The following is a 12,912-nucleotide window of genomic DNA, read 5'->3' on the forward strand; positions in this document are numbered from 1 at the left end:
CCATGTGCAAGCCAGTGAAGATTTTCCAGATCATTTTCCTCCAGCTGGTTATTGCAATAGCACCTTCAAATATGATGTATACTGAAAGAGATGCAATTCTATTCCACAGAACTATGAAGCATTGCATTGCCTAGAAATGATGTATAACCATCAAGTATTCGTTTTTGTATGACTGGTGTGGTTTTCAGTACAAAGCAAGCACACAACCAGCCTGCCATTATTTAAATATACATTATTTGTAACATGCTACACATATGGCATGTATTCATCCCATTGGTTAAAAATGTGACAGGTGAGGAACATGAAATGTATGTGTGCATCAAACATAGGCAGTGGGAAGTGCTGGGTGGCATAAGTGTTTCAATCTCTGAATCTGCAGCTGTGAAAACAATGTTTCAGAAACTAATTACTGAAGGGGTTTCTATAAGATTAATTCTGAGGATATTTTTCAGAATAGGACTGGTGATGGGAGGACTAGGGGTCATCCATGGAAACTGGGCAAGAGTGTGGTTAGCAAGGTTGTTAGAACTAGATTTTTTACTTGGAGACTGGTGATTGAGTGGAATAAGCTGCCAGAGTCTGTTGTGGGTGCCATGAGTGGGAACAAGTTCAAGGCAAAGTATGATAGATACTGTGTGGATGATGAATAGTTGTTCTTGACATGATGTTTAGGGCCTCCCTCGATGAGTCTAAGGACTCCTTTGAGTTCCCCGTAATAATAATAATAAAATTATAAGCTATGTCCGCCTCTATCAATATAGTTGCTAGACCAACCAATCTTTCTTGGGTCATTTCTGTTCTTCACAAATTATTTTTAATCAGTTTAAAGCTTGGAAAAACTTCCTTCAGCACTTGCTACGTAGCAAGTGCGGAAAGAGCAATATGGCTGAACGAGCGTCCTTATTAAGCCACGCAGTGAGGCAGGCTGACTATGCTACACCCTGTCGACGGTACTGACAGTAAGTATGATACATTCTTATCCTTATACTATTCCTATCATATGTTGTAGATTTTCCAGCTGGGATGCTTACATTCAACCCACTTGTGCTGTATAGAAAAAAAAGAACTTATCTGTACGAAAAATAAAATCGCACGATATAAAAGCACATTGAATCTAATGACAAGAGAAAACGTGGCGATCGTGTTTATGTTGTACTTGAATTTCATTCCCTCAATGTGAGATGACTGTCACCCCTTTCAGGAGGCAAGCAGGGGCTTGAAAAATATCGTAACTGGTCTTTAGAATAGGGGTTCAGGATTATCAAACCATTAACCTGCCCATCTAACGTATGAGATTTAAATTCTTTCTTAAGCTCTCCCATTAGTGTCTACAAAGAAAAACGAATCCTGGATGGGCCACCTTTCACTTTGTCATGTTCCAACATGACAAAGTGAAAGACATTACCCAAAAAGCTCACAGATGATATCACGATGAATAATTTAATGTTCAACTTGAATGAACCCAAGCTAAAGAAAAAGATCTGCCAAGATTATTTTAAATATTTTATCTTCTGCTACCAAGGATTGCGAAAAGAAATTCTTACTGATTCTGGTTTCTCCATTGATCATTTTAGAGCTGTCCAGTGGAATTAAGCAGTTGAAGCTGAAAAATTAGAAATATGTTAACCCGACTCTAAAATGTCTCGAGACGCCCTAAAATCGTTCAACGTCTTCAAAAAGCATTACCTTTTTCTCTAACACTTGTTCTCCATCACATCTATGGATTTTTGGACCACCCAATTAAATCTTTAATCGGTCTTCGCAAACACATATGTTACTGCGTTTTCTGAGACATGGCTCAGAAAACTAAACTTATATTCAGCAGTTGAATTTTCATTAGAAATTTAATTATTAAAATTAAAAAATAGGCTAGCCTATTGGTAGATATAGAATACCTCCATATCATTTAAATAAATATAGTTATTGTCTTGTCATTTACCGGTCTATACCTCTGCAAGACGTACCAGATATTTTAATAATCCAACACAATTGTCCATTTTTCTCGTCCACGTCTTCTAATTAGGAGTTTTAGCAGAAGAATGACAGCCGGCTTGCCATTCCTTTGCTGTATCCCTCTAAAGTAAGTATTTCGTCTAAATACGTGTTCACTGGTCCAGTTTGCGGGACGAAAACCCTCGTATGAGGTAAGCTGATTCTCTGTGAGTCAAAAGCGCTGATAAAGATCCTCCGCGTATTGAACGGGATTCGAACTCAGGTCTTTCCAACAGAAAGACTTCATTTATACCAACAGGAACCCCGAAAAATCGGGGCAAATTTAAGGGCTTCAAACAATGCGGAAGAGTCCCCGGCTCCCCTAAAGCATGTTTGACTACATCAATATCTGTTAATAGCTTCTCCCCCCCCCCCTCCAACACTTGATAATCTCCCAAGCTCTGAACGTAGCTGCGATACGCTTGTCTCTAGCCACCCCCGGGCCTAATTAAAGTGAGGTGTATGGAGAAATAATACTCTGAGAGAGAGAAAAAAAAAAAGGAACCTTAATTGGTATCATGTCACAAAGAATGCATTTCTTACAATTCTATTAGTATAGATGTATTATTACCCCTTAGTGATGCAGCGTCCTCCAAAATAAAACAATTCATCGCTTTGTACATAATCTATTTCATTGCTAGAACTGCGTGCGAATTATCACCAGTAATCTCGGTGCTGATACCTATGAGAACACAAGTAGCAACCAAAGCATTCTGCCGTTGTGGTTCCTCAACGTTAGGTTGAGGAATCCCCAGGGCCGAATCCCTGCAAATTCAAGTTCCTGCGCCGAATGGTTTCTTAAATACAGCCGGCTGAACTTGCAATGTTACTTTAATGTTAATTACCATGTAGCTTAAAAAATCTTCCAGCATTAAAAAGTCTGCTAGACATACCATACACTGTGACTAAGTTCTCAAAAGAGTAAAAAAAAACATTGGCAACATTTCAACAACCTTGAACCTGAAATTTTGGATACGTCTAGTGAGCGTTTCACACTATATTACGAACCTTTTTTTTCCTCTCCTTCGACCTTGTGTTCTGTTTTCACTTCAGGAGCAGTAATCAGGTGATTTCCAGTTGCCGTCTGAAAATACAACTTGTTTCCGTGCTGAACTATGTATACTGTTATAACTGTAAAGTGATGCAATCTACTAACAACAAGAACATATCGTTAAGACAGAATTGAGATACACTGGTACAAAAAAAAGGTATGAATCAGTAGCAAGCAATTAGATTTTAGTAGCATTATGTAAGTGAGAAACAAACGATTACACCTCACTCCCCCCCGTTGCTGCTGCTAGAAGAAAACTATTTTAATAGGGAGTGTCTCATGTGGATCCGTCCACTAACATTGAAAAGGCCTGAGAAAAGTTCTTTGCATCGTACCCCAGATGTTTCCAAAAGACTATAGCTCAGTCGGTCCCTATGATTCCCTTTAGTAGGAAAGACCGGATTCGAATCCCATCCGTCACAAGAGGAAACCTTTAAGCTTTTCAACTGAAGGCGAGTTCACCGACTTCATACCGATGTGGTAGGGTTTCCCTTCCTAGAAACTTTTATTCGTCCTACAGAACAAAAAAAACCAGCCTCAGTCTTAGTTGCTTCGTCCATAATTCAAAAACCAAATCTGGTCTTTCCAGCTCAAGAACACCATCATTGACGACTGAGACACCAAAGGGAGTAAGCAGTCATACTAGTCCTATTGGGAAAGGCAGCCTTCCCAACCCGCATTGATAGCTTTCATTCATTTCTATCGACGATTGGTAAGCTTAGGTGATAGGTGACAAAAGTATGACAAACAAGTTTTGTAATTCCATGTTCCTAATCTGGAATGTGTGGGAAATAACGAGTTATATGGATATCTCGACGACTATTAAAAGACTTCAGTGGTATTAATCAGTAACACCACATTGAGTCTCGCTCGTCTTGAATGGAATTGTTCTTTTAAAAAGAGAAACTTTGGAATAATCTTGTTATCTCTACATCTTTTCAAAAAAGTGAGGATTTAATAGTTTGGCTTTTTTACATTTAAGCAATTCTCAATAAAAGTCTTTCCAGAGCTTTTTGGTCAAGAAAATTAAACGTTTTTAACATGAATAGAATCCATGGGGAAACCAAAAGAAAGGTACGCCGTTTTGAATTGCTTAAATGTAAAAAAGCCAAACTATTAAATCACCTCATTTTTTTGAAACCACATGGAATCGTCAGTACTATCGATGGAGGATCTTATATCCACCTATGGAAGCCTGATAAAGCGATTCTGCAAAGATGAAAATACTTTAAGATAAAGCACTTTTCTACGTGTCAGGTGTACAGTCTCTCTTATAGCTTACAGTCCATGTCCTAATTCTTCAGTTGGGAATGCTTTGTTTTTTTTTGTTTCGATTCCAGTCATGACAAAAGTAATCTTTATAGGGACTTTAAAAACAAAAACGTTAGTCAATCTCACACGAAGGTAACAGAACTTTCCCCTCTCACAGAATAAGGAAGTCGACTGGAGAATGCACAATAGTATAAACCATACATTCGTAGCCACCTCCGGTAATCCATGAGGGCTGCTATTTTAATATTACTGCCAAAGCAACTAAAGCTGAGTGTTGTCTTGTTTTAGTTGCTTTATGGGAGTTACGTGGACAGCCCTTCACCTCTCTATGAGACCAGCTAACTCGCTTGCAGTTGAAAAACCCATCGCGTCATAGACTGAATTCCGAGGTCTTTCCTACCAAAGGGCATCGTCACTAGCGAAGGACTTTCATGAAAGTGCGATGTATTATGATTCACGACTTTTTCTTCGCCGTTCTCTCTTTTACTACTAAAATATTCCAAGGGCTTTTATTTTATTGTTTTCATCCTATATATCAAATAATATACTTCCATTCATTGTAGATCCCGTTTATTATCTTTCCAGATATGTTTTGAGCACCGTCTCCTTTTTAAAAAAAGGATTATACGAATATTGCTATTAACCGATATAAAATGCCTAATTTACCTGCTGTAATTCAGGAGGAAGATTAACTAGTTAGAAAATTAGTGCCGAATACGGAATAACAAAAACTCTTTGTCACATCAAACAGTAATCTCGAAGACTATTCATGGGTTGATTTCTCGACTTCAAGAAATTATAAACAAATATAAGCTGCACCAAAGCGGGAGACTATAGCATCATAAGTCAATCGAATTTACAAAATGCTGGAAAATGTGCATATAATATTAAAAACAGGAGCGTTTGCATTGTAAAACAACTACTTAATGACTTTAAAAAAATTTCTCCAGAGAATAATTAAAATCGGCACGGAAGGTAACTACAATGTTCGTCACTGACAAAGTCACTGTTTCAATTGATAAACGTATTTTGGCCTTCATATAAAGTAGTAGTCATGGTGTTATTTTAACAAAAACTGTTTCCTTTAAGTCAAATATTTCATTAATTTTCTCAGAAATGTTAAAAGAGAAACTAAGCAGCATTGTAGAGGACAACTACTAGAAGAACAAAAATGGTTTCCGAAAAGGCCGATCCTGCATAGATCCAATTTTTAATAGAAAAGAGGAGAGAATTTCAAAAAGAAACACACGTGGCCTTTATTGATTATGAAAAAGCCTTTAACAAAATTAGTAGACAAAAATTATTTAAAATATTAACCGATTTAAACATTTTTAAACCAACTTTTACAATCCATTCAAGAAATATATATTTACTCAATACTATAAAATAAGCTGAAATTTGCAACGGATGTGACGTCGGCTTGAAACGGATGTAGGCTGTAACGTTTTTGTCAAGTTATTTGAAACGTTTTGAAACTTGGGGGCTACCCCGAGTGTCGAGTCTTCAAAATTCGAGTCATCGGAATTCAAGGAGAACCGGCCTACCAGTCCGGAACATGGGGGGGGGGGGGGCGTAGGCGTCAGGGATGAGCCCTTGGTATATAAATAAAATTATAACAATCTGGAAACAGTATAGCCCCATTTGGTATACAAATGACCCCGCAAATGAAGATACACTATTTTCAGATGATCAAATAGTATTAGCTACATCACAAGATGATTTACAAAGATCATTAGAATCATTAAAGGATATCTCAAAACAATATAATATGACAATATCTAAAGAAAAAAACAAAATAATGGCATTCAAAGGAGAAAACCCAATAAGAAGAAAAGTAGTGATAAGTAATAAAATATTAGAACAAGTAAATACTTGGGATGCGATTTATCATACGAAGAAGAAAAAGACAAACTAAAATTTCAAACTTTGGCATAATAAATATATTAATGTCATCCCGGTACAAAATCGCATAGAATCAGACTCAATGTCTTGTCAAAACCAACTGTACTATACGGAAGCGAAATATGAACCATAAAAAGGAAAGATAACAAACGAATTCAAACAGCAGAAATGAAGTTTCTCAGAAAAACAGCTGGATATACCAAGTGGGACCACAAAACAAATGAAGAAATCTTACAATCCCTGAAAACAAAACCAATTAATTACTACATAAGACAGTATAAACAAAAATGGCTAGAACATTTAAATCGAATGGACAACAGCAGACTACCAAAAATATTATACAGATACAAAATAAGTGGAAAAAGAATAATCGGAAAACCAAGAAAGATGGCATGGAACAGGCCACTTGGCCTAAATTCCATGTTAGGAAGAAGAATTTTCTCAGATTGTTTAATACGGACGGACATAGCGAGCTAAAACGGTGCGAGAAATTCCAAGTTCGCTTCCAAACTTCATTTAAAGAAACTTCGAAATCCATCGATTGATTCTGGGGTTATAGAGAAAAAAAAAACTAAAATTTTGCATATTGTTGAATATATACACGCGCCACATAACGGAGACTTTAACTGCATTCTGAATCACTGCATTAAATCTAAACGGTGAGCATCGGTAATTTTCGCTTAATAGCACTGCATTTTTCTGCTCGTTGAACTAAATTATTTTCCATAAATTGAGCTTTAGAGTATGATTCAACATTTCAATGTGTAAATCACTTGATCTCATTTAAATTTAAAATGTATTTACTCGCGGTCTTGGGCTTCAATTCACGGTTATAAAAAATTACAACCGAAAATGAGGAAGTGTTATACGCTTTATCGTTAGCTTTCGTGCTCATCTCGGCACGCTCATCAAAAGGAAGTCACCAAGGTCAATCATCCGCCAACGTCACTTATGACGTTTCTCACGGTAAGCCAATTCAAACTGCAACCAATGTGTCAAGAGCAGGCACGCTGGATGCCGTTGTAGGTTGCTAAGCAACCATTACGTAAGACGACGAAGAAAAGGTCAGCGGCTTTTTCCTACTGTAGCACAAAAATCGACCGCTTCTGAAATAATGTTGCACAAATATTTTCATATTAACGAAAGAGTTGTAAGGTTTACGCTTTGATGTGCCTAATTTCCGGTTATCATAAATTAAAAACACCGCCATCAATAGCATTAAAAATAGATTAAATTCAGCTAGCCTAGGAAGATCGAGGAAGCGGGATTACTATCGAGTGACGGGTAATGTAATTTCGCCGGATAAATTAAACTAGCTTTAAGGAACGTCGAAGTTTATTCCCCAAATAAAGGTGCGAGAGAGAGAGAGAGAGAGAGAGAGAGGAGAATATATACATATATTTAGGCTTCAAATGAATCCACTGAGCGCTCTTAGGAGAGGGGGGAAAAAATAATATCCAAGTAAACTTCACTGTTTAGAAAAGTATAACGGATTTAACTAATGTTCCACAGTTACTTTTCACCATTTACAAAAGCTAAATACTGATTTTATACAAGAATTTCATGGAAGATGAAGAACGTTAAGGTAGTATAAAATCAATAAAATATTACTCACTTCTTTAATATAGCTATTTAATGTCAGAAGATTCTTCTATCGGTCAATCCTCTGAAGCATTTCATCATCCAGTACTGCGCGCGCGTACATACACCATGACAACAGAATCAGACCACCGAAAAGTGATGAATAGTTCAGTGAATCAGAATGAACTTGCAAGCAATCGATGCCGTCTTATGCCGACATAATGACTAAGGCTTTCCAAGTTTATCCAATCATGCGTACGCAGATTTTTTTTTTTTTTTTTTTTTTTTTTAAGACAATTTAAGGCCCCACTTGATTCTATATTGTAGTCGATAGTGATACTGGTGGTAGTTGTATTATAAGTCACCATACCATCAATGGGATGGTGCAAGTGACGTCACTTGCACCAGTGAAACTTGCTATTTATCTTTAATGGGCGTGGTCTTACCCTCAAGTTTATATTTTTCTTATTTCACTAGAAGAGTCTCCCGTATTCTGTAAATGCGTGTTAGTACTATGAGTCACCACAGTTTTTATTATTTTATAATACATAAAGCCCAAATGAATGCTCTCGTGAGTCGTCCAAGATCATTTAAGAGAGTTTAGTCTTATTGGAATTAGCATCAAATAGCAAACCTATCACATATTTCGGCCTTCCTCTTATCGATTTTCACATGTTACTGTTTGTGCCAGCGCGCGTTCTCTCGCTTTTTTTTTTTTTTTTTTTTTTTCAAATATCAAAATATGGCTTTCAACATTGACAGCTTAAGCAATCCAAATACCACGAAATTGCCTTCATGTCCAGAATCACCACGTCATTGAGCAGCGTTTTAAAACCAGAGGAACAAAATCAGTGTCCAGATTTATATTTAAAAAAAAAAAAAAAAAGACATCGTCTACGGAAAAATCATGTAAAATGACATTCAACGTTTTATAAAAATTTCAAAACTTTTGCTGTTTGCTCACATAACCGAATTAAGATCGTGTTTCCTGCTTGACAAGTTGATGTCGAATCCAATGGAACTTATAGCTGGTACTCAAAGTTCTTTCACTGCTTCCCTCATCACACATTGCGAGATTTCTGCGGTGGCGACACTATACCCGTACCTACAGTTTGATGTGATTTCAGTTCCTTTCTCAAAGCAACTCGCAATTAGAGTAACAATAAAATACTGTGGTGCTGTTTGCTATAGTGATATTAAGCCACTGTATTCATGTCTTAATATCAAGTATGTCCAACCAAAGGGAAACTTCGATACCGACCGAGAGACTACAGCCAAAAGGAACTGCAGCCTGTGGACGATCGAAACACGCATGTGGCTATAAATTAAATATATAAACGTGAAATTGGTCAAATGAAAATTACGCAAAATGCTAACAAATCGCATATTATAAAGATCCCAAGACCGGTAATGGTTAGTGAAAACAGATAAACGGAAAACTCAGTTGGCACCTGGAATGTTTGAAATATAACACCAAGGAGAAAAACTAATGCAGAATTAAAGGCGACAAAAGTTGATTTGGCAATAACTGAAACCAAAAAGAAATGAAGAGAAATAAAAAAACATATTGCGGGGTTGGAAAAAAAGTATTAGCGGGATTAACGATATGGATTAAAAAAAAAGACTAGAAAGAAAATATATAGTGGTACTTATAACTACTGGGGCAAGAGATAAACGAGAATAGAAACAAGCCCATTTAACAATTATAGGAACATATGCTCCCGTAGAAGATAAAGAATTTTTCGATATTATTACGATATGTTAAATAAAACAAATCCAAATGGTTTTATATTGATAGCAAGTGACAAATGCAAGAGTCGGTAATGAATCAATACCATCTGTATTGGGAATTGCGGAGAAAATTGTGATGAAAATAGACAATTTTTTTAGACAAATTTTTGGACGAAGATACTCATAAATTTACCTAGTCATCTCGAGATTGAAAAAAAAAAAAAAAAAAATTCACTACTTGATAGCTAATTATAAACTATTAAAATTAATAAATCATGTAAGAGTTTACAATATCGATTCATATGATTTAGCAACCAGAAATAAAATCACCAAATTGGGGAAAGAAAAAAATCAAATGGTAATGAACATGAAATAAATTTATTACTACAAACAATAAAATGCATACCAAAAAAACATACTTAGAAGAATGGAAAAATCTAATTATCCATAAAGCAGCAGAAAAAGCTAGGGGGAGGAATAGAAAAATAAACAAGGACTCCTAATACGGAATTATGAAATCAAGAATATAATTGAAGATAAATTGCATACATCAAATGGCTTCGAAAAAAATTGGAAGGCGAAATAGTATATAAAGGAACAGAGCAATAGGAAAAAAGAACAAGAAAATTTCTTTAAAAAAGTTGGGATAATTGTATTAATAAATTAGAAAAATATACAAAGAACAACTCAAAATCTATAAAGCAATGAAGTTCTTCCGGAAACCAAAAATGCTGGTGAGATAAGTGACCAACAATGGACAGTTGTTACCCGAGACATCCGTAACGTCAAGGACTTATGAAGGAAGCCATATATCACCCACACCACATACTCATTCACACTAGATGCATGCATTTCAAACAGGCAAACATTTCCGCTCACTATTCTGCAAGAGAAAAATCTAGCACCCCTTCCTTAAGGGTGCAGAAAATTAACTCCCATGTCTCTCCCCACCTTCCAATATAGAATATTGTCTGAATTTTTTTTTTTATATAATCTAACTTTTCTCTGCATCCGTTGCACAGCTTCTTTGTCCACTGAACCCCAGGAAACCAAACCTGTGCACAATAGTCCAGGCACGGTCTTATCAAGGCCTTGTAAAGAAGCAAAAATGACTTCTTTATCCTTATAAATGTCAATTGTCGTTTCAACATCGCAATTATCCTGAGTTTTATTTGCAGTTTTTGCTGTGTGACCTAAAAGTTTCAAATTCCTATCTGGAGCCAAGATTAAAGATGAAGAGAGTGAAGTGAAAGATGTTTATTTTGGCTAGTGCAAATAATCTAGCAGGTGACAAGTGATGTGAGATTATATCAGAGTTGCTAGTACAAGCGAAAAAGAAGAGTGAGAAAGTAAAATTTGTGAGTATTGCCACGGTGCGATAGAGACGAGCTAAGATGGAGAATTATGATCGCGAGTGAGTCGGTCCGCAGATTGTGCAGGAGGAATTGGTGTAGAGTTTGTGGATGTGCGGAGCGAGTTTGAATGGAAGGAAGGAAAAATTTATGAAGACCCATTTATAAAGGCTTGTATTTGGGATCAGGAATCTTGGGAAAGTATTGTTCAGTGAGCGTTAGGAAGTGCAGAGTCAGGAAAACTAGAATGTTTAGGGCTAGTTTTGCAAGTGAGTATCAGTCCAGGCAACTTATTCACTTCTAAAGTGAGTAAGTGATTGATCACATGATGCTGAATATAGTTCTCGGGTTCTTAACTTTAGTGGGCTAAGCGACACAAGGTGTAAGTGCAATGTGGGATGAACAGGTATTACAGTTTATGCATACTAATACGAGAAGTATTCAGAATAAGGGCGAAGAGTTTTCGGCATTAATTAGCTCAAGTTGGCCAGAAGTTCTAGGCATTAGTGAGACTTGGTTGACTGAGGATGATAGTCACAAGAATAATAACGCAGAGGATATAGTACCTTTAGAGAGGATAGAAGGGAAAGAGGAGGATTCAAGAATTGAAGTCTAAAAGAATAGAAATACGCCAGGAGGACAGGGATTCAGAGAGCAGTTCATATCTGGTGGGAGACAGAAGCCAACAAAAAGAAATACAGGTATCCCTCGATGATTCCGCGTATATCAAAATCGCGTTAATCAAATCTAAAAATTACAATTCGTTCATGATCGATTACTGTATTAATAATTCGTAGGAGGAATGACGTCATCATACTCACGCCACGAGGCTTGCATGTTTTTGCGGGGTAAATAAATGTAACCTTGCTCAGCTCGCGGCGGTAAGAATTGCAGCGTAGGTCGCGGTATATCTGAGAGATACATTCATTACCAGTATGTGCTAAAATGCAATAAAACAAAGAAAAAACACATAATACATGGTACAAATTAAGTGGATATTGAATCCGACATTATTTCATAGCAGAATATAGAAACTACAAGAGTTTCGTGCCGAATATATAGAAACAAAATGTCGGCGGATGCAAGAATAAGCAACCTTATGGGCAACTCGTAGTAAAGGTGGAGCAAGATCCAAATCACTTTTCTCAGTATTTTCCATAATGTCAAGCACATCTCTTAGAGGAGATGCATGATAAATAAGCCTTTGGCTCTCTATTTCAGTAATAGATGGTTTATTTTCAGTTACAATCTAGAAATTATTGAAAAAGAATAAAAACAACTAAACCATACTATACTGACATCGGAGGTCGCGATCTCTCTCAGATACAATTTACTGTCAAATATCACAAACCTTTACATAACGTATTAAACCAAACTGACAGCAAAAAACAGTGCGGAATATCACTCGTAACATATGAATGCACAGCTACTCATGACCTCCAAGCTATACACTGAATTGTGTAAGAATATCTATATTAAACATTTTGCATGTATCTGTCAGATCAGCTGCGAGTCCGCAGGGTTAAAGGTGCGTTAATCAAAACTCTTGCCGCGTATATCAAGGGATTGTCGCAATTAATTTCGCCGCGTTAACCAAGGGATACCTGTATATAATTGGTAGCTGCTATAATCCAGTATAAAAGGAGAACAGATGCCATGCATTGACAAATTAGCACGATGAATGCAGGCTGAGTAATTTTATGGAGATTTCAACTAGGAGGCAGTTGGTAAGAGGAATGATCACAGGGATGAAAAGAAATGGAATGTGTACATCTGCTGAGAAAATTACTTGAGACAGAATGTAATGGACTAAACATAAAGGTTGGAGAGTGCTGGATCTAGTCATAGTATCAAGAACTTAAGAGTAATTAATACAACCATGCTGTCTCCCGTCGAGGCAAGCGAGCATGTAGTCTTGACTGGGAGATTGCCAGAGATGCAGAGTTTTCTATTAAGATGTGGAATTCAAAGAAAATATGATTATGACAAGTTGATGAGTCATCTGAGCAATGCCATGGCATAATGAAAATT

The 12,912-nt window shown here is 36.6% G+C and overlaps 1 protein-coding gene across 4 annotated transcripts in view; it reads right to left on the bottom strand.

Moving 5' to 3' along the window:
• LOC150109696 (choline/ethanolamine transporter flvcr2a-like) overlaps positions 1-12,912 on the bottom strand; it is a 167,682-nt gene that overhangs the window by 97,361 nt on the left and 57,409 nt on the right. The gene's annotated exons all lie outside the window — the stretch shown is intronic.

Source organism: Typopeltis vanoorti, chromosome 2, assembly GCF_054136105.1.
Source record: "Typopeltis vanoorti isolate ZY-2024b chromosome 2, IOZ_Tvanoo_1.0, whole genome shotgun sequence".
NCBI lineage: Eukaryota > Metazoa > Arthropoda > Arachnida > Uropygi > Thelyphonidae > Typopeltis > Typopeltis vanoorti.